Genomic DNA, 23,362 nt, shown 5'->3' with positions numbered 1-23,362 from the left:
AACAGGGGTCCCCCTCTGGCAAATACGGCCTAAATCCGGAACTGCAGTTTAAATCACTGCCTGCAGGGGAACCCGCCTGGGTTTTGAGGCAGACCCTCAACTCTCTAAATAATAATGTATTATTAATTATATATCAATTTATTTATATTGATAATATATATTATTAATGTACTATACTACTGTACTCGTGGGACATCGCTAAACACAAATATGAGTGTTTTGAAAACTCTAAAATGTGTGATTTTGATATCAGTGAAAAATGCAGTTTTTGTCAGGATGCAAAAATAAAAATAAAAAATGTGAACACTAACTATGCCCACGGTTTGTGACTACTAAAAAATTGTGGACAATTTTAAATACCCTAGATTGTTTACTTTTACAAATGGCATGTCAAGATGGGAAATATAGGACAGATATCGCACTAACCAACCCTGGCTAGAACCAAAATATATTTAGATTTTATATGCAGAAAACACCAATATGAAGCAACGAAAAATAAAGGAGGCAAGAGAAAAGTCAGCTGAGGCGATGTCTGGATCAAGTTTAAAATATGTTTCACCTTCAACACCTACGGCAGTAGGAGAAAGTACTGAAGACATTCAGTCTGGTGAATCCAGAGGGGAAATGCCCGAAGTATCTTGTGAACATGCAAGAATTGGGGAAGATCGTTTTATCTTCAAGTGGTGAAAGTGATTTAGACGAAGGAGATGCCAGCAAAAGCCTTCATCAGCAAGTCTCTGATGATGAAGAAGAAAAAGAAGAGGAGACTGTATGACTGTCAGTTTATTCTGATGTTGCTGCTTGGCCAGTTCCAGTTCCAGATGTCTTAAGAGTGGACCTTATTAAGAGGGGAAGTGAACCTTTCCAAAATAGAGATGGGCCATTCACTCCTGTTTAAAGACAAGGAAAGAAATCAAAAGGGAAGAGTCGACAGCTAACCACTGCATGGTTCTATAAGGCTCTGCCTAATGGCGAAAAAATTCTTAGAATGTGGATGGTGTACTCTCCATCAAAATAGAGTTTGTTTTGTTTTTGCAGACTTTTTGCTTTAGATGACAAACTAACAGGTACATCTAGTTTTGTTTCTGGGTTTCAATTGTGGTGGAAGCTGACCCCAAATGTGTGTGATCATGAGGCTTTCTCGGCAGCATCTTACATGCTTGGAGAAATGGAAGACCTTGAGAACAGGGTTGAAGCTACAAAAATGCCTTGATCATGTCCATCAAACAACAATGGACAGAGAGAAATGGAAATAAAGGGATATTTTGCATCGCCTCTTGGAAGTAACTTTGTTTCTGGCTAACCTTTTCGTGGTCATAGAGAGACCATGTCATCAGCAAACAAAGAAAACTTCCTGGAATTGATAGATTTGCTCTCAAACTATGATGCTATTTTAAAGGAACATTTCATGAGACTGAAACATGCTGTTGCATCTGGAAAGAGAATGACTTCCTATTTCTCTCCTAAAATTCAGAATGAATTAATTTGTCTTTTGGGAAATCACATGAAGGACCAAATAGTGGCTGATGTTAAGAAAGCAAAGTACTTTGGGATTCTTTTTGACAGCACCCCTAATGTGTCCCACACTGATCAGATGTGTGAAGTGATCAGATGTGTTCATATTGAAGGTGACAAGGTTGAAGTAAAATAATCATTCTTGAACTTCTTTCCTATTGCTGGAAAGACTGCTGCTGAGCTTACAGAAAATATCCTGCAACATCTGGAGGAAGATGGACTAGACATTAGCCTTTGCCGTGGTCAAGGAACACGTCGGCGTTTCACCCCTTTTTTTAAGTGACATGTCACTTGCCACTCAGTGGCGAACCACCATGTTTTAATATTCGTTATTAAAGGCTAAGTTTTATTGGATATGCACACCCAGGAGCCGGACCCTTGCTTCTATTTTTCTTCCCAGTGTTAAGGAGAGTGGCGGCTCCCTGCATCCGTGCTCCGGAATCATTGCCAGATGCTTGACACATATGGACTTTGGTGAGCTGATCTATATTTTCTTGATATGATAATGCTGCAACTATGGCAGGGGTTCATACTGGTGTTAAGACAAAAATAAAAGAGATTAATCCCAAGGCTTTGGCTTATGCCATGTGCAAACCATTTCTTGAATCTCTGTGGGGTGCACTAATTTGGAGTGTTGCTTCCTGTGTGACCTTTTTTGGAGCATTGGAGAGAGTGTATTCCTTTTTTTTGGTTTCTACAGATTGTTGGGAATTGCTGATGGAGAATTTAGGTTTGACAGTGAAAAGACTTTCCCAAACAAGATGGAGCGCTCATTATGATGCTGTGAAGCCAGTGAGGGCAAATTTAAAAAAACTGACTTCAACCCTTGAAAAACTGTGTAGTCCCAAAGAAAAATGTGGACACAAGAGGATCGGCTCAGATGTTGATATCTGCCGTATGTGATTTTTCTTTTTTGTGTTACCTTTCTTTCTGGTGTGAAGTTCTATAAGAAGTTAATATCACACAGAAGTACTTGCAAACAGTGGGACTCACTCTTGAAAAGTGCATTGTGAAACTACAAGGTCTGAAAGCGTTTCTTGCACATTAGTGCAGTGAAATTGTGGAGAAGGCCATCTGTTATGTAACTACTACATGTGAAGAAATGGACATTTCTATGGAAAGGAGAGGGATAGTATAGTTCTGTGGTAGCCTGGGGTTGTAGGGTATTTGGGGTGTAGCTGTGTGGTAACTAAAGGCTGTCTGGTTAGCCCTTTCTATTCGTGATGCCAGGGTAAGGGCTCCTCTGTAATGCTTGTCCTACCGCCACCCATCCCAAGAGCGGTAGGGAGGTATTAAATAAGTGAATGTCCACAATCGGAGAGTTTGCTGAAAACTGTTGAAACTTTTACTGAAGATTTTATGCAGGCTTTTTTACAGGAACAGTCTCTTTACAAGCAAAGTCTCTTAGATATTGACAGTGGTTGGGACCTTGAGCGTTTTAAAGTCCGGAGACTGATATGCGCTGTTCCACTGGATTTAGTTTCGGTCCAGTAGTCACGCTAGCTTTAGCGGGGATTTAGTTTTGGACTCACGGTTTGATTCAGGATGAGGCCGGCAGGCTTCAGGCCTAGGGTTGTCTTTGCCCAAGAGAGTGATCATTGGCTGCAGCTTCCTTATATGGGCAGGGGCTGGCTTTAAGCTGATTGGTCCAAAACTTCTGTCAATCATCTTTACAATGGATCATGGTCTTACATGTGACCACACCATGTGACCTCTGAAAGGTCCTAAAGCATAACCCAAAGGAATTAACATAGTCACATGACCGAAGGTCCTGCGATGCTATAATTATAAGGTAATTATATTAATATACATTATTAAATATATACACATAAACACTATAAGATTAGAGAAGGAGGAGGCGACTAGGGGCTGTTCCACCTGGAGGACCCTACCTGAACGTAATAACTCTGACTTTGGGGACCACCATACAAGGTATGCAACATGGTACCAGGACACCACAGCTCCAGAAATCAATGCCAGGAGAGAAGGCAAAGGACACTGGTCTCAGAGGAAATGAGAAGGGCTATGTGCCATGATAATTTTCATCACAAGTAGGAAATTCGTTTTAAGGCAATTGAAAAAATCCTTTTAATATTTGCTGTTATTCAGCCAAACACTCTGGTAGTTGTAACATAGGAAGATATTCGGAATTATACTCCAAAATTGACTGAGATTTTTGACGAATTCTCCAATGAAGACATCTTTATGGAAACTGAACGTATTTGGAGGCATTTGGAAGCTGCCAAGATCAGTGTGGAAGAAGCAAAGAAATGGACAGTATTGCAGTTCCTGGAGTTCATTGTTAAATGTGATTTTTCTGAATCTCTGCCAACTTTGCCACTGTGTTTAAGATTCTTTTTGACGCTCTGTGTGTCTATTACTTCATGTGAAAGAAGTTTTTCCAAATTAAAATTGATGAAAATTTTTTTTTGCTCAGCCATGAGTGAGACAAATTGACAAATCTGGCCATATTTTCCATTGAGCATGAATATGCAAGGAAGATTAGCTTTGATGAAGTAATCGATAAATTTGCAGAAATGAAGGCTCAAAGGTAGAGGATGTAAATCCTTTCAAATTTCCTCGGCCGAATAGACTGAGTGGTTCCTTTGGATCTGTGTTTTTTTGCTTCTAGAAAGCGTATTGGCTGTTTAGTAAGTAATTGTATAAGTTTAATTTATTTCTAAGTTAATTTATTTTTCACAGTTCTATTTTTTTCAAGTTGATATAGACTTTACAAATTTGTGCAATAAATATTATTGAAAACATTGACAAAAGTTTGTGCGTGTTTTCTTACTTTCTTGGGTTGGGGGGATGAGGGCAAACACAGGGTCTACTCCGGGTGGGGTGCCCAAAAAAGGGTCCACCCCAGGTGACAAATGCTCTAGGTACGCCCCTGTCAAGGGGTACAGTGAGCATTTGCACCCCCAGCTGTTTTACAGAGTTTTGGAAAGGATACCTTTCTTTCTATCACCACCAAGGGTCCCTTCAAGACATTCCTTCAGTTAAGGCATAGGGACACAATATTGTAAAAGGCACAAGATCATATGGTATGGTAGCTGTATGTCCATCTATCTGGATTTCTCTGCAGAATTCCATAAGCATCAGGAGTCTGTTTGAGGATGTAAAGGGGAGACTCTGCATGCTTTAGGTGGTTTACTCCATGACTCACCCTGCCAAACTTTCTTACTTTGGTAGGAACTCACCTAGTTGAAACCTGGAAATCCTTACTACGCTGAGTAAATGCTAATGAGCTAAGACTGTACCCAGACAGTTATCATCTTCACTAAATTGTAAGAGAATATTTAGCTGCCAAAATCTAATCTGATGTGGACTGTTTTTGTTTTCACAGTTATGTGCCATAACTTTGTGTACCATTTACATTTTGTACCATTACCAGTCTAAACCTCTGAGGCCCAGCTAATATTAACTATGATTATGCAAACATAAGTTACAGTGTGATTTGCTTAATAGGATGTGCAGGCTAAGATACACATTCTTAAATTATAAAAATAACAATCTCTTAAGGACACAGACCGTTTTGGCCCTTAGGACACAGACAATTTCATTTTTTGTGTTTTTTTTTTTTGCTTTGTTTTTGCTTGGAGGGAAAATGAAAAGAAAACTGCAGTTTTTCAACTTTTTTGTTTTTGTGCAGTGCCCTTAATGGTAAAATTGGCATGTTCTCTGTATTCTGTGGGTCAATATGTTTTATATAGTACCCAATTTATAGAGATTTTTCTATTATGGTACTGCTTTAAAAAACAAAATCAGTATGCTTAAAATTGTCTTCTTCTGACCCCTATAAAAAAAAATTCCGTGTATGGGGCTATTTGAGGGCTCATTGTTTGCACCATTAGTTTTTATCGGTACCATTTTTGTTTTGATGGGACTTTTTGATCACTTTTTATTTATTTTTTATGATATGTAATGTGACCAAAAATCCAAATTTTTGGCGTTTGCGCATAACAGCATATAGCCTAGTGGTAACAGCTAGTAATATAGTAATATGGTTTTGACCCTAGTAAAAAAAAACTGGTAATGCTTGAGATCCCTAGTGCCAAATTCGGTACGTGACAATCTTTGGATAATTTTTACCCCCAAGGGGGTTTGTGTTGTGCACCTTGCTTTGTTTATCTTTTAATGGATGTAATTCACGTTAGGTTTTTCCAAATGGCCTATGTGAATCATAGACATGTGACTGTAAATTACATCCCTAGTGCCCAAAATTTTCTTCAGCTTTTACAGCTGGCAAGTCACATGTTAAGAAACACTGGTCTATAGTATTGCCAGGCTAAATGGATTTATAGAATGAAATATACTTATACTTTGCTTTGTGTTGTATCTGAATAGTCAGACTGTTTAAAATACAAATAAAGTTTAAAACTTCCCTGCTTTCTTTCTTTTCTTTGAGTAACAAGTAATAAATCTATATGCTATGATTTTTTTTCCTATTGTGTCCAAAAACCTATTGTTTTCTAACTTTAATATGAGATTAGGTGCTAGAACATTGGTATGAAAAAGCTGCATTAAGAGGACAAATCATTTAGGAAAATAAAGCTGATTTAACAATTTAATATTATACAGTATGAAACAGCTGCATTGTGATGGCAAACATATTGTAAGATTTTATGACTTTATGTAACATAATTATATATGGAAATCTATAGGCTTCCTTTTTTGTACAGTGAATAAATTAATGTCATAGCACATTGTTACAGCACAGTGCTAAAATGTTCAGATGTGTCATCATTGTGACCTTTTACACTATAAAGATTATTTTTACTTTATTATTTGTCCAAGTACACACTGATCTTTCCAATTTCTTGTTAATGCAGAACCACAAAGACGATAATGGGAGGATGGTGGAGATCCAATTGCTTGTTAAAATTCTAATTAAAATATTTCAGGATTATTTTCTTTGTTCACTTAAAAAAAGTCATGCTCAGCCTCATTAGCAAATATGGTGAACAAAGAATGAAGGAAATAGCGAAAGAAACAGTCCTTGTTAACTAAGGAGGGAAGTTGTAGATTCCAGTGGAAGTTCTAGACAAAATGGAGATTTAGCAGAAAGCATAGTGAACCCCACCATGGTCAATCAGACTGCTAAGAACTTGGCTCTACTGCTCACATATTATTGTATACAGTGGTCCCTCAAAATACCATATTAATTGGTTCCAGGAGGACCATTGTATGTTGAAACCATAGTATGTTGAGTCAATTACTCTATGGAAACCTGGTAATTGGTTCCAGAGCCCCCGAAGTATATACAATGTACATATATAGTTACCAGTGAACAGGTGCAAACAATGACAGCATCATCCTTGTCCTTAAAGTTGCTGGCTGTGCCCCGCAGGAATGCTGACAGCCCATCGTCAGCCTCTTTTGACAGCTACTGTACTCACTTTTCTGCTTGTTGCTGCAGGGACGGACTGGCCAACGGGCAGACCGGGCACTTACCCGGTGGGCGGGCCGTCTGACTGCCCAGAGAATCTGCACTCTGCGGCAGAAGTAGCCGGCCGCGGCCACTGCTTTGAGGCTGGCGGGGCCGGCAGTACTAATAGTGTGACAGACAGGGGGACCCTTTGTGTGCTGGCGTGCCGCACAGGCCATCCAGTCGCCAGCACAGAACAGTGGCCGGCGGTGCCTCTTTAAGAGCAATGGAGTCTCAGCCTAACCTGACTCACGCTGCTCTGCTTCCCTGCTTGCACTGAATACGTTGGAGCCGAAACTTGCAGTCACAGCTTTTAGAGCTGTGACTGCCGCTTTAAGAGCTGTGGCCGCACTGTATAGTGAAGGAGGAGGCCAGCCCCTTGTCACTGTGCACGGAGCTGAGGGAGCCCGCCGCTGAGGAAGCAGCAGGGCTGAACATTGTGAGTTATCTAATCTATCTTCATGAAATAAGTCTTCTTGTAATCCTGGCCGGGGGCTGTGAGGTAGATTCACAATCAGCCCAGGACATGGATTTCCCTGTTTGCCCCTGTGTTCTTATCTAGAAGGTTTGTTTCAGCTGGTTTAACCCTTACATAGCGCAACAGAGGCAGCCAGAGAGTAGAGAAACTTACAGAATTATTTATAAGACAGTAAGAATGTCCATTCTAAACCATGTTGTTAACATCCCCAAGCCATGTATTCCTCTGTACTTCACCAGACTTTTCTGTCTATCCCAGACCCCCCTGTACTCCCCCAGACCCCTCTGTACTCCACTAGACCCCTCTGTCCATACCTTACCCCTCTGTCCATACCTGACCCCTCTGTTCATCCCTGACCCCTCTTTCCATCCCTGACCGCTCTGTCCATACCTGACCCCTCTGTACTCCACCAGACCCCTCTGTATTCCATCAGACCCCTCCTTACTCTACGAGACCCTTCTGTCCATCCCTGAACCCTCTGTTCTCCACCAGACCCCTCTGTCCGTCCCTTACCCCTCTGTACTCCACCAGACCCCTTTGTCCATCTCTGACCCCTCTGTACTCCACCAGACCCCTCTGTACTCCACCAGATCCCTCTGTCCATCTCTGACCCCTCTGTATTCCACCAGACCCCTCTGTCCGTCCCTGACCCCTCTGTATTTCACCAGACTCCTCTGTCCGTCCCTTACCCCTCTGTACTCCACCAGACTCCTTTGTCCATCTCTGACCCCTCTGTACTCCACCAGACGCCTCTGTACTCCACCTGACCCCTCTGTCCATCTCTGACCCCTCTGTATTCCACCAGACCCCTCTGTCCATCCCTGACCCCTCTGTACTCCACCAGACCCCTCTGTCCATACCTTACCCCTCTGTACTCCAACAGACCCCTCTGTAAGTCCCTGACTGCTCTCTATTCCGCCAGACCTGTCTGTACTCCATCAGACCCCTCTGTCCGTCCCTTACTCTGTACTCCACCAGACCCCTCTGTACTCCATCAGACCCCTCTGTCCATCCATGAACCCTCTGTATTTCACCAGACCCCTCTGTTATATCCTGTATTATACTCTGGAGCTGTACTCACTATTCTGCTTGTGAGGTCACTGTGTACATACATTACTTATTCTGTACTGATCCTGAGTTATATCCCTTATGATACTGCAGAGCTGTACTCAATATTCTGCTGGAGGAGTCACTGTGTACATACGCTACACATTTGTCTGCCGTGCCGTTCCAGTGAGCTCCACTGCCCGCTGCCTGCCGGAGCTGCCACTGACACAAGTAGGATGAGAGGGCATTGAAAACAACAGAACTCTGCTGCTGTGGAATCTCCTTGCAGAATTCCAATGCAGAATTCTGCACGGAAATTTTGACATGTGAACAGAGCCTTGACAGAAGTGTAACTTTGTTATAGAATAGTGTGAAGCTCAGGACACTGCTGCTATACACTGACTTCACTGACTACAACTGTATGTTAGTAATATGTATGGTGATAATATACCTCCTTCTATACTGGAATTATTGGTCAGTATGCAGGGTTTGGTAGTATTATGGTGATAATATTCCTCCTTCTTTACTGGTATTATTGATAATATTGGTCAGTATCCAGGATTTGGTAGTATTATGGTATTATGTATGATGACAATATTCCCCCTTGTATACTGGTATTATTGGTAATACTGGTCTCAATATACAGGATTTGGTTAGTAACAGTATGATGGTAATATTTATGGTGATAATATTCCTCCTTTTATACTGGTATTATTGGTAATATTGGTCTCAGGTTACAGGATTTGGTCAATAACAGTATGATGGTAATATGTATGGTGATAATCTGTCTTGTATACTAGTATTATTGGTAATATTGGTCTCAGTAAACAGGATTTGGTCAGTAACAGTATGATAGTAATATGTATGGTGATAATATTCCTCCTTATTTACCGGTGTTATGATTGATTTAGAGGTATGTGTTTTTATCATGGGAAATTGTCTTAACAGGCTAGGTTCACACAATGTATTTTCAGGCATAGTTCATTATCAAATATGCATCTACAAAATCACAGAATGATTGTGGCAGTATTTTTTAACATGAATGTGCTCTATGTAAGTCTATGGGAAAATAGTTGTTTTGCACACAATATGTTAATTAAAGGAAAAATGTCATGTTAGAAAACTTATCCCCTATCCGAAGGATAGGGGGATAAGTTTTACAGTAGATCGCGGGGAGTCCGAAGGCTTGGGCCCCCCGTAATCTTTTGTTTGGAGCCCCTGTGCTGTTGCATAGGAGCGCGTCATGACCCCCTCCATATAGTTCTATGGGAGAGCCGTTCGGCAATCTTTGGCTCTCCCATAGAGCTTTATGGAGGGGATGTGGCGGCCTCTGCTTTGGGCAGGGATACGTTTTTTAACATGAGATTTGCCCTTTAAAAAAAAGAAAAAAGGAACACATTTTAGTATCCTCCAAATGTGACTTATTTAAGCCTTTTTTAACACTGCCGTTGCTCCCCGTTGAGAAAGGCCATCAAAGTTTTTTTTTTTCTTCTTGACTTTAATCTGTTAAGGACCCAGGGCGTCCTGACACCCTGGCACTTAAGGACCCAGGACGTACCTGTACGCCCGTGGGAATTTCGGTCCCCGCCGGGGGGGGTTAACTCTCGGTTTCCCCATTCTGCCCACCCACAATAGGTGGGCAGAACGGGGAAACCGACAGAGGACCAACGCCAAAGGTCCACTTACCCATGGGAGGAGGCTGCGGGCGGCGATCGGCTGCGGTGATCGGCAGGTGGCGATGTCATGCGGCTGGCTCCCTGGATCCTACGGAAGCCGGTGAGTTGCCTAGCAACATCTGGAGGGTTACAGTTTGAGACCACTATACAGATGTTGCAAAACTACAACTCCCAGCATGCCCAGACAGCTGTTTGGGCATTCTGGGATTTGTAGTTTTGCAACAGCTGGAGGTCTACAGTTTAAAGACCACTGCACAGTGATCTCTAAACTGTGGCCCTCTAGATCTTGCAAAACTACAACTCCTAGCATGCCCACACAGCAGTTTTCTTTCTGGGCATGCTGGGATTTGTAGTTTTGCAACATCTGGAGGGCCGCAGTCTGTGCAGTGGTCTCTAAACTGTAGCCCTCCAGATGTCGCAAAACTGCAAATCCCAGCATGCCCAAACAGCTGTCTCGGCATGCAGAGAGTTGTAGTTGCGTACCTCCAGCTGTTGCATAACTACATCTTCCAGCATGCCCGTCGGTGATCAGTACATGCTGGCAGTTGTGGTTTTGCAACAGCTGGAGGCACACTGGTTGAAAAATACTGAGTTAGGTAACAGAACCTAACTGAATTTTTTCCAAAACACTACATATACACCCCCTTACACTGTCCCCCCCAATAAAAATGAAAAATTTATCGTACGGCAGTGTTTCCAAAACGGAGCCTCCAGCTGTTGCAAAACAACAACTCCCAGCATTTCCAGACAGCCACTGACTGTCCAGGCATGCTGAGAATTTAGCAACAGCTGGAGGCACCCTGTTTGGGAATCACTGACGTAGACTACCCCTATGTCCACCCCCATGCAATCCCTAATTTAGTCCTCAAATGCACATGGTGCTCTCTCAATTCGGAGCCCTGTCGTATTTCAAGGAAACAGTTTAGGGCCAAATATGGGGTATTTCCGTACTCGGGAGAAATTGCACTACAAATTTTGGGTGGCTTTTTCTCCTTTTACCCCTTAATAAAAAGGAAAAGTTGGGGGCTACACCAGCCTGTTAGTATAAAAAAAAAAAAAAAAATTACACTAACATGCTGGTGTTGCCCTATACTTTTTATTTTCACAAGCATTAAAAGGAAAAAAAGACCCTCAAAATTTGTAACACAATTTCTCCTGAGTACGGAAATACCCCATATGTGGGCGTAAAATGCTCTGCGGGCACACAACAAGGCTCAGGATTGAGAGCGTGCAATGTACATTTGAGGCCTATATTGGTAATTTGCACAGGGGTGGCTGATTTTACAGTGCTTCTGACATAAAAGCAAATAAAGAAATACCCACATGTGACCCCATTTTGGAAACTACACCCCTCACGGAACGTAACAAGGGGTATAGTGAGCCTTAACACCAGATAGGTGTTTAATGAAAATTCTTCAAAGTTGGTTGGAAAAATGAAAAAACAAAACAAAACATTTTTCACTAAAATGCTGGTGTTACCCTAAATTTTTCTTTTTCACAAGGGAAAATAGAAAAAAAGCCCCCCAAAATTTCTAACCCCCTTTCTTCTGAGTAAGAAAATACCTCATATGTGGATGTAACATGCTCTCCTGGCGCACTACAATGCTCAGAAGAGAAGGAGTGCCATTGGGCTTTTGAAGAGAAAATTTTTCCGGAATTGAAGGCCACGTGTGTTTACAAAGCCCCTATAGTGCCAGAACAATGGACCTCCCCCCCCACATGTGACCACATTTGGAAACTACACCCCTCACGTAATGTAATAAGGGGTACAGTGACCGTTTACGCCCCACAGGTGTCTGACAGATTTTTGGAACAGTGGTCTGTGAAAATGAAAAGTGTAATTTTTCATTTGCACAGCCAACTGTTCCAAAGATCTGTCAAACGCCAGTGGGGTGTAAATACTCAGTGTACCCATTATTACATTACGTGAGGGGTGTATTTTCCAAAATGGGGTCACATGTGGGGGGGGTCCATTGTTCTGGCACTATGGGGGCTTTGTAAACACACGTGGCCTTCAATTCCGGACAAATTCCAGTGTGGTTTGCAAAATGGGGTCACATGTGGGTGGGTCCACTGTTCTGTCATCGCGGGGACTTTTGTAAACGCACATGGCCCCTGACTTCCATTTTAAAAAAATTTTCTCATAAAAAGCTCAATGGCACTCCTCCTCTTCTGAGCATTGTAGTGTGCCAGCAGAGCACTTGACGTCCAGACATGGGGTATTTCCATACTCAGAAGAAATGGGGTTACAAATTTTATGTGTTATTTTCTCCTATTACCCCTTGTAAAAATTTAAAATTTGGTGAAAAAACAGCATTTTAGTGAAAATGTTTTTTTTTTTTCATTTACACATCCAACTTTAACAAAAAATCGTCAAACACCTGTGAGGTAGTAAGGCTCACTGTACCCCTTGTTCCATTCCTTGAGGGGTGTAGTTTCCAAATTAGTATGCCATGTGTTTTTTGTTTTTTTTTGCTGTTCTGGCAGCATAGGGGCTTCCTAAATGCCATATGCCCCCCAAAAACCATTTCAGCAAAATTCGCTTTCCAAAAGCCAAATGTGACTCCTTCTCTTCTGAGCATTGTAGTGCGCCAGCAGAGCACTTGATGCCCATACATGGGGTATTTCCTTACTCAGAAGAGATGGGGTTACAAATTTTGGGGGACATTTTCTTCTATTTCCCCTTGTAAAAATTTGGGGGAAAACTAGCATTTTAGTGAAAGAAAAAAAATCATTTACACATCCAAATTTTATGAAAAGTCGTCAAACACCTGTGGGGTGTTAAAGCTCACTTTACCATTTGTTATTTTCCTTGAGGCGTGTAGTTTCCAAAATAGTATGCCATGTGTTTTTTTTCTGGCAGCATAGGGGCTTCCTAAATGCGACATGCCCCCCAAAAACCATTTCAGCAAAGTTTGCTTTCCAAAAGCCAAATATAACTCCTTCTCTTCTCAGCATTGTAGTGCACCAGCAGAGCACTTGATGCCCATACATGGGGTATTTCCTTACTCAGAAGAGATGGGGTTACAAATTTTGGGGGACATTTTCTCCTATTTTCCCTTGTAAAAATTTGGGGGAAAACTAGCATTTTAGTGAAAGAAAAAAAATCATTTACACATCCAAATTTATTGAAAAGTCGTCAAACACCTGTGGGGTGTTAAGGCTCACTGTACCCCTTGTTACATTCCTTGAGGGGTGTAGTTTCCAAAATAATATGCCATGTGTTTTTTTTTTGCTGTTTTAGCACCATAGGGGCTTCTTAAATGTGACATGCCCCTCAAAAACCATTTCAGAAAAACTCACTCTCCAAAATCCCACTATAGCTCGTTCCCTTCTGAGCCCTCTAGTGCACCCGCCGAAAACTTGACATACACATATGAGGTATTTCCTTACTCGAGAGAAATTGGGTTACACATTTTAGGAAGATTTCTCTACTTTTACCCCTTGTAAAAATTCAAAAATTTGGTCTACAAGAACATGCCAGTGTAAAAAAATTAAGATTTTTAATTTTCTCCTTCAATTTGCTGCTATTCTTGTGAAACACCTAAAGTGTTAACAAACCTTTTGAATGTCAGTTTGAATACTTTGAGGGGTCCGGTTTTTATAATGGGGTCATTTATGGGGTATTTCTAATATGAAGGCCCTTCAAATCCACTTAAAAACTGTACTGGACTCTGAAAAATTTCGATTTTGAAAATTTTTTGAAAAATTGGAAAATTGCTGCTGAACTTTGAAGCCCTCTGATGTCTTCCGGAAGTAAAAGCATGTCAACTTTATGATGCAAACATAAAGTAGACATATTGTATATGTGAATTAATATTTAATTTATTTGGAATATTAATTTTCCTTATAAGCAGAGAGCTTCAAAGTAAAAAGAAAAAATTCCAAATTTTAAATTTTTTCATAACATTTTTGAATTTTTAACCAAGAAATGATGCAAGTATTGACAAAATTTTACCACTAACATAAAGTAGAATATGTCACGAAAAAACAATCTCGGAACAGAATGAAAGGTAAAAGCATCCCAGAGTTATTACTGCTTAAAGTGACAGTGGTCAGATGTGCAAAAAATGGCCGGGTCCTACACTGAAAAGTCCTTAAGGGGTTAATGGCCGTTCTTATAACGGGGTGCAAAACCAAACAACAGGTCCTGGCGTCTCCCATTTACTATTATTAAACGACACATGGTGTAATTCTTCTCCCGTTATTCTGGCCAGCTCTCGCAGGGCCGTCACACTGCCGTGCACTAACCGCAGTATGACAGGGGTCATACACGCCAGTAAAAATTGTCCTTTTATACATATTGTGTGCACAGACACCTACTTCCCCATACACTTATGTTAAGCACATTTGTAATAAAAATATGAACAGAATCTTTCCACAATTTTGCGGACCCATTTTTCTTTTTTTCTTTTAATGAAATATGCCTGAAATACATTTTGTGACCATACCACGTGTGTGTGTATGTGTATATATATACAATTCTAATTCTAAAATGCCTGGGCCTATTTTTGGTCCCTGTCTGGCCCTGTATGTTGGGGCCATCGTATGTTGAGGGACCACTGTACTTGCAATATTATAAATAAATATATTTTTTAAGGCTAATCATAGAAGTTCTGGCACAACAAAACTGCTGGAAATATTAGTATTATTATTGTTTTTTATTTATTGATATAGCAGAAACATATTACTAAGTTCTGTGCATTACATAGTAGAAGGTGTAACTACAGACCCCTAATGTAATACAGACAGTAGAGGTATAGTAGACGTACAAAGCACATAGATAAAGACATCCATGCCCACAGTGAGCAGACTATCTAAAGGTGGTCGCAGACCATTAAAAGTTCAATATGGTGATTTCAAGTGGGTTTCTGACCACTTTTCTCCAATACCTTAAAGTGGAAAAATATATAATACGTAAGAAAAGTGATAACACAAGGTGATTAAAGGGCAGGGGCGATGTTCATAGTTGTTTGAAGTATATAAAGTATGCATGCAGTGTAAACAGGGTGCTGTATTGACAAACATAAAGTTTAACATTTTCCATATTCATGAACATATTCATGCATTTGTGAACTAAGGAAGACATTTATCGAGGTGTTTAGAGCCTTTTTTTTTGCTTACTCTGGGTAGACAAAAAGTCGCATGTTCACCTAAGCACATTTTTGTTGCGACTTTTGTGGGTAAACAAAAAGTTACAAACAGCCTTACCTAAGCAAATTTCAGTTTTTTCACTTTGCAGTGGTCATAAATTTATGATGTGCGAAAGTTGCACGTAGGCAAAAAAATTGTCACAAGCCCCTTACAAAAAGTTGCAAGTCTAGGTGCGGATGACGCAGGCCCATGTGGCCGCGCTGTAGCCATTGCCGGGTTGTTTCCCTCCCGTACATGCCCTCCCCTCTGCTGCCTCTCTCTCTCTCTTTTCTTTTTTGATACCCTCTCTCCCCGTGCCGGTCACTGGGGCTCCTCTCCCTTTTCTGGCATTTTCCTTCCTGTTGTGATGCTTCTGTCTCCACATTGCCCCCAATAGGTTGAGGCAGGATTATTCCCTGCCTGTGCTTAGCCTTGTGCTATATATTTAGTCCACTTTTGCAGCCTGTTACGCCGAGCGCTCCGGGTCCCCGTTCCTCCCCGGAGCGCTCGCCTCATCCTCGTTACTGCAGCGCCCCGGTCAGATCCACTGACCGGGTGCGCTGCGGTACCGCCTCCAGCCGGGATGCGATTCGCGATGCGGGTGGCGCCCGCTCGCGATGCGCACCCCGGCTCCCGTACCTGACTCGCTCTCCGTCGGTCCTGTCCCGGCGTGCGCGGCCCCGCTCCCTAGGGCGCGCGCGCGCCGGGTCTCTGCGATTTAAAGGGCCAGTGCACCAATGATTGTGCCTGGTCCAATCTTCCCAATTACCTTGATTAGTTTCCACCTGTGCACTCCCTACTTATACCTCACTTCCCCTGCACTCCCTTGCCGGATCTTGTTGCCCTTGTGCCTAGTGAAAGCGTTTCCTTGTTTGTTCCTAGCCTGTGTTCCAGACCTCCTGCCGTTGCCCCTGACTACGATCCTTGCTGCCTGCCCCGACCTTCTGCTACGTCCGACCTTGCCTTTGTCTACTCCCTTGTACCGCGCCTATCTTCAGCAGTCAGAGAGGTTGAGCCGTTGCTAGTGGATACGACCTGGTCACTACCGCCGCAGCAAGACCATCCCGCTTTGCGGCGGGCTCTGGTGAAAACCAGTAGTGACTTAGAACCGGTCCACTAGCACGGTCCTCGCCAATCCCTCTCTGGCACAGAGAATCCACCTCCTACCAGCCGGGATCGTGACAGTAGATCCGGCCATGGATTCCGCTGAAGTTCCTCTGCCACTTGTCGCCGACCTCCCCACACTGGTCGCCCAGCAAGCCCGACAGATTGCCCAACGAAATCACCAGCTGGCATACTTGACCACCGTGACACTGCAACTTCAGTCACAGATACAGCAGCTGCTGCCGCAGATACAGCAACTTCAGTCACAGACACAGCAGCTGCAACAACCATCTCCTCCGCCGGCTCCTGCAACTCCTCCGCAGCAACCGGCCGCTCCTAACCCCTGCTTGTCCCTGCCGGACAAATTTGATGAGGACTCTAGACTCTGCCGTGATCTCCTTTCTGGAAAGGCCTTGTCTGGGGCCACACCACTCTGGGACCGCAATGATCCTGCCACAGCCACAGTCCAGTCCTTCTTCGCTGAGGTCCGTGGTGTCTTCGAGGAGCCTGCCCGAGCTTCTTCTGCCGAGACTGCCCTGCTGAACCTGGCCCAGGGTGTTTCTTCCGTTGGCGAGTACGCCATTCAGTTCCGTGCTCTTGCTTCCGAGTTGTCCTGGAATAGTGAGGCTCTCTGCGCGACCTTTAAAAAAGGCCTATCCAGCAACATTAAAGATGTTCTGGCCGCACGAGAGACTCCTGCTAACCTACATGAACTCATTCATCTTGCCACTCGCATTGACATGCGTTTTTCCGGATGGCGTCTGGAGCTCCGCCTGGATATGGACTTTGTTCGCACGAGGCGTTTTTTCTCCCCGGCTCCTCTCTCCTCTGGTCCTCTGCAAACCGTTCCTGTGCCTCCCGCCGTGGAGGCTATGCAAGTTGACCGGTCTCGCTTGACACCTCAAGAGAGGACACGACGCCGCATGGAGAATCTTTGCCTGTACTATGCCGGTACCGAACATTTCCTGAAGGATTGTCCTATCCATCCTCCCCGCCTGGAAAGACGTACGCTGACTCCGCACAAAGGTGACACAGTTCTTGATGTCAACTCTGCTTCTCCACGCCTTACTGTGCCTGTGCGGATATCTGCCTCTACCTTCTCCTTCTCTACTATGGCCTTCTTGGATTCCGGATCTGCAGGAAATTTTTTTTGGGCCTCTCTTATCAACAGGTTCAACGTCCCTGTGACCAGTCTCGCCAGACCCCTCTACATCAATTGTGTTAACAATGAAAGATTGGACTGTGCCGTGCGTTACTGCACGGAACCCCTCCTAATGTGCCTCGGACCTCATCACGGAAAAATTGAGTTTTTGGTCCTCAGGTTCTTTGGCCCCAAGAAGAGGGGGAGACCCAAGGGGGGGGTACTGTTACGCCGAGCGCTCCGGGTCCCCGTTCCTCCCCGGAGCGCTCGCCTCATCCTCGTTACTGCAGCGCCCCGGTCAGATCCACTGACCGGGTGCGCTGCGGTACCGCCTCCATCCGGGATGCGATTCGCGATGCGGGTGGCGCCCGCTCGCGATGCGCACCCCGGCTCCCGTACCTGACTCGCTCTCCGTCGGTCCTGTCCCGGCGCGCGCGGCCCCGCTCCCTAGGGCGCGCGCGCGCCGGGTCTCTGCGATTTAAAGGGCCAGTGCACCAATGATGGTGCCTGGTCCAATCTTCCCAATTACCTTGATTAGTTTCCACCTGTGCACTCCCTACTTATACCTCACTTCCCCTGCACTCCCTTGCCGGATCTTGTTGCCCTTGTGCCTAGTGAAAGCGTTTTCTTGTTTGTTCCTAGCCTGTGTTCCAGACCTCCTGCCGTTGCCCCTGACTACGATCCTTGCTGCCTGCCCCGACCTTCTGCTACGTCCGACTTTGCCTTTGTCTACTCCCTTGTACCGCGCCTATCTTCAGCAGTCAGAGAGGTTGAGCCGTTGCTAGTGGATACGACCTGGTCACTACCGCCGCAGCAAGACCATCCCGCTTTGCGGCGGGCTCTGGTGAAAACCAGTAGTGACTTAGAACCGGTCCACTAGCACGGTCCTCGCCAATCCCTCTCTGGCACAGAGAATCCACCTCCTACCAGCCGGGATCGTGACACAGCCGTTTGTTGAGCTGCTGTTTTTGTACCTGTTCTCCCCGAGTGTTCTCTTTGTCGTTGATTCTTCCTCCCCTCTGCCGTCCTTGTTTTCCCTTTCTCTTCCCCCTCCTTGTTTATCCCTTCTCTCCTACTCCGGTGTTGTGTTTTTCTTGTCCCCCGTCTGTGTGGTCCTCTGGTCCCGTCCCTTATCTCCCCTGACCCTTGTCCCCGCTCTCTGCCGACTCCTCGCTCTCTCCGCTGGGTATAGCTGGTCTGGGCCATGTCGTCCCTTAAAATTGCCTCCCTGAATGTCCAGGGCTTCAACGTCCCTGAGAAGAGAGCGAAGATTCTTTACTCTTTGCACAAGCAGAGGGCTATGGTGGTCTGCCTCCAGGAGACGCATCTCCTCCGGGATCATGCTGCAGTGCTTCGAAACCGCTATTATCCTACGTGCTACCAGAGTAATGACCCTAGTCAGAAGGTTAAGGGTGTAGCCATATTGTTCCATAAGTCTCTGTCATTACAGGTATTTGTTACGCCTAGCGCTCCGGGTCCCCGCTCCTCCCCGGAGCGCTTACGGCGTCTCTCTCTCCGCAGCGCCCCGGTCGGTCCCGCTGACCGGGAGCGCTGCACTGTCATGGCCGTCGGGGATGCGATTCGCACAGCGGGACGCGCCCGCTCGCGAATCGCATCCCAGGTCACTTACCCGTCCCGGTCCCCTGCTGTCATGTGCTGGCGCACGCGGCTCCACTCTCTAGGGCACGCGCGCGCCAGCTCCCTGAGACTTAAAGGGCCAGTGCACCAATGATTGGTGCCTGGCCCAATTAGCTTAATTGGCTTCCACCTGCTCCCGGACTATATCTGATCACTGCCCCTGCACTCCCCTGCCGGATCTTGTTGCCTTAGAGCCTAGTGAAAGCGTTACTGTGTTTGTCCATACTGTGTACTTGACCTCCTGCTTTTGCCTTATTGACTACGATTCTTGCTGCCTGCCCCGACCTTCTGCTACGTCCGACCTTGCTTCTGTCTACTCCCTTATACCGCGCCTATCTTCAGCAGTCAGAGAGGTTGAGCCGTTGCTAGTGGATACGACCTGGTCACTACCGCCGCAGCAAGACCATCCCGCTTTGCGGCGGGCTCTGGTGAACACCAGTAGTGACTTAGAACCGGTCCACTAGCACGGTCCACGCCAATCCCTCTCTGGCACAGAGGATCCATCTTCTGCCAGCCGGCATCGTGACAGTAGATCCGGCCATGGATCCCGCTGAAGTTCCTCTGCCAGTTGTCGCCGACCTCACTACACTGGTCGCCCAGCAAGCCCGACAGATCGCCCAACAAGATCACCAGCTGTCGTACTTGACCACCATGACACAGCAACTCCAGTCGCAGCTACAGCAGCTTCAGTCACAGCTACAGCAATTTCAGTCTCAGCTACAGCAGCAACAACCATCTCCTCCGCCAGCTCCTGCACCTCTTCCGCAGCGAGTGGCCACTCCTAGCCTCCGCTTGTCTCTGCCGGACAAATTTGATGGGGACTCTAAGTTTTGCCGTGGCTTTCTTTCACAATGTTCCCTGCACTTGGAGATGATGTCGGACCAGTTTCCTACTGAAAGGTCTAAGGTGGCTTTCGTAGTCAGCCTTCTGTCTGGGAAAGCTCTGTCTTGGGCTACACCGCTCTGGGACCGCAATGACCCCGTCACTGCCTCTGTACACTCCTTCTTCTCGGAAATTCGAAGTGTCTTTGAGGAACCTGCCCGAGCCTCTTCTGCTGAGACTGCCCTGCTGAACCTGGTCCAGGGTAATTCTTCCGTTGGCGAGTACGCCATACAATTCCGTACTCTTGCTTCTGAACTATCCTGGAATAATGAGGCCCTCTGCGCGACCTTTAAAAAAGGCCTATCCAGCAACATTAAAGATGTTCTGGCTGCACGAGAAACTCCTGCTAACCTGCATGAACTCATTCATCTAGCCACTCGCATTGACATGCGTTTTTCTGAGAGGCATCAAGAGCTCCGCCAGGAAAAAGACTTAGATCTCTGGACACCTCTCCCACAGTCTCCATTGCAATCTACGCCTAGGCCTCCCGCCGAGGAGGCCATGCAAGTGGATCGGTCTCGCCTGACCCAGGAAGAGAGGAATCGCCGTAGGGAAGAGAATCTTTGTCTGTACTGTGCCAGTACCGAACATTTCTTGGTGGATTGCCCTATCCGTCCTCCACGTCTGGGAAACGCACGCTCGCACCCAGCTCTCGTGGGTGTGGCGTCTCTTGATGCTAAGTCGGCTTCTCCACGTCTCACGGTGCCCGTACGGATTTCTCCTTCAGCCAACTCTTCCCTCTCAGCCGTGGCCTGCTTGGACTCCGGTGCCTCTGGGAATTTTATTCTGGAATTTTATTACCCGTCCCGGTCCCCTGCTGTCATGTGCTGGCGCGCGCGGCTCCGCTCTCTAGGGCGCGCGCGCGCCAGCTCCCTGAGACTTAAAGGGCCAGTGCACCAATGATTGGTGCCTGGCCCAATTAGCTTAATTGGCTTCCACCTGCTCCCGGACTATATCTGATCACTGCCCCTGCACTCCCCTGCCGGATCTTGTTGCCTTAGAGCCTAGTGAAAGCGTTACTGTGTTTGTCCATACTGTGTACTTGACCTCCTGCTTTTGCCTTATTGACTACGATTCTTGCTGCCTGCCCCGACCTTCTGCTACGTCCGACCTTGCTTCTGTCTACTCCCTTATACCGCGCCTATCTTCAGCAGTCAGAGAGGTTGAGCCGTTGCTAGTGGATACGACCTGGTCACTACCGCCGCAGCAAGACCATCCCGCTTTGCGGCGGGCTCTGGTGAACACCAGTAGTGACTTAGAACCGGTCCACTAGCACGGTCCACGCCAATCCCTCTCTGGCACAGAGGATCCACCTTCTGCCAGCCGGCATCGTGACAGTATTGGACTCCAAAGTGGGGGAGGGGGGCCGTTATGTTTTTGTTACCTGCTCCATTCAAGGCAGGACTTACACGATTGCCAATGTGTATGCCCCGAATAGTGGCCAGCTGTCCTTCCTGCGTACAGTGTTGGATGACCTGACCGCGTTCTCCCAGGGGGTGTTGATGGTTTGCGGGGATTTTAATGTCTCTCTGTTTCCTTCCTTAGACTGTTCCTCGGGGACCTCTGTCATGTCTCATGCTCAGCTAAATAAGATCCGACGACTTCTCTACTCTATGCAATTGACGGACCCATGGAGACTGGCTCATCCAGACACACGTGACTACACTTTCTATTCTCACGCCCGTAAAGTATACACTAGGCCGGACTATATCTTTGTTAGTCACTGTCTTCTCCCTCAGGTACTGTCCTCCTCCATTGGTTCCATTGTTTTCTCGGACCATGCACCGGTTTTTTGTGACATATCACTGCCGAATGGTCCGAGGAGAGACTTTATGTGGAGACTTAACGAATCGCTCCTCTCTGACTCGCTGTGTCTGGCTGATCTGAGGGCAGCGATTGCTAATTTTACTCTGGATCATGCCAGCGATCCCACGTCCCCTCAGTGCCGTTGGGAAACGCTGAAATGTGTGCTTAGAGGCGTACTTATTAAACATGGTGCCCGTCTTAAGAGGGAGGCATCTCAGAAGTTGCGAGACCTTCTCGCTCAACTAAATTCCTTGGAGTCTCGGCATAAATCCTCTCTCTCGGAGGAGGTCTACCGTGAGTTACTTGCGGTCCGGAGGGAGATACAGGTGCGGATAGATAAACAACATAACAGATACCGTCAGATTTGCTCTAGTGTGTACTATGAATGGGGTAATAAGGCGGGTAGGATGCTAGCTAGGGCATTGCGGGATAAAAGGGCGGCCCTCCATGTCCCCTCCATTAAGTCGTCCTCGGGCTCCCTGGTCCACCTGACCTCCCAGATCTTAGACTGTTTTCATTCCTATTACACTGACCTTTATAATCTGGACTCTCAGACCCCTGACTCGGGTGACCCCCCTCCAGCTCTCTTAGAATACCTGCGGAGGACCAAGCTGCCCACCCTCCCTCCCCAGTCGCTTCTTGATCTGGAGCGCCCTTTTTGCCTGGAGGAGGTAATGGAGACTGTTAAGTCCATGCCGTCCGGCAAAGCTCCTGGCCCCGATGGCTATACCTCGAAGTTTTACAAACTTCTTATTACAGAGTTGTCTCCGTGCCTCCTTGGGGCCTTTAATGCGGTCTCAGATGCCTCTCCTTTCCCCCAATCTTTCCTACAGGCCTTTATTACGGTCATCCCTAAAGAGGGCAAGGACCCCAACCTTTGTCAGAGTTATAGACCGATCTCCCTCATAAACGTTGATGCTAAACTGTATGCAAAGCTCTTGGCGGAGCGTTTGTCCCCCTTGCTGGGGGCCCTCGTCCACCCGGACCAAGTGGGGTTTGTACCTACCAGAGAAGCTCGAGATAATACCTTGAAGACTTTCTCTTTGATACATCATGCCCAGGTCTCTCGCATTCCTTGTATTTTACTATCCCTGGATGCCGAGAAGGCTTTTGACAGGGTGGCTTGGGGCTTCCTGCGAGGGGCCCTTTCTAATTTGGGTTTGGGCCCTATGATGCTACAACGCATTTTTGCACTATACACAAGTCCTCAGGCTAGGGTACGCATTAACGGGTCCCTGTCTACCCCTATAGCTATACGTAATGGTACTAGGCAGGGCTGCCCCCTGTCCCCTCTTCTCTATGTGTTAGCTATGGAACATTTACTCCAGGCAATCAGACAGAGCACGGAGGTGAGGGGTGTCAAGGTCTGTGGCGAGGAGGTTAAATGTGCAGCTTTCGCGGATGACCTCTTAATATACCTCTCGTCCCCTGAGTCCAGTCTCCCGGCCCTCCTATCGCTCATCTCTGATTATGGTCGGTTTAGTAACTTCAAGTTGAACCTGACGAAAAGT

The 23,362-nt window shown here is 45.8% G+C and overlaps 1 pseudogene; it reads left to right on the top strand.

Moving 5' to 3' along the window:
- Positions 1 to 480: 480 nt before the first annotated feature.
- Positions 481 to 1,798, top strand: LOC130277474 (zinc finger MYM-type protein 5-like; annotated as a pseudogene).
- The last annotated feature ends 21,564 nt before the right edge of the window (positions 1,799 to 23,362 follow it).

This window comes from Hyla sarda, chromosome 6, assembly GCF_029499605.1.
Source record: "Hyla sarda isolate aHylSar1 chromosome 6, aHylSar1.hap1, whole genome shotgun sequence".
NCBI classification, from domain to species: Eukaryota; Metazoa; Chordata; class Amphibia; order Anura; family Hylidae; genus Hyla; species Hyla sarda.
This window is presented reverse-complemented; position numbering and strand designations above follow the sequence as displayed.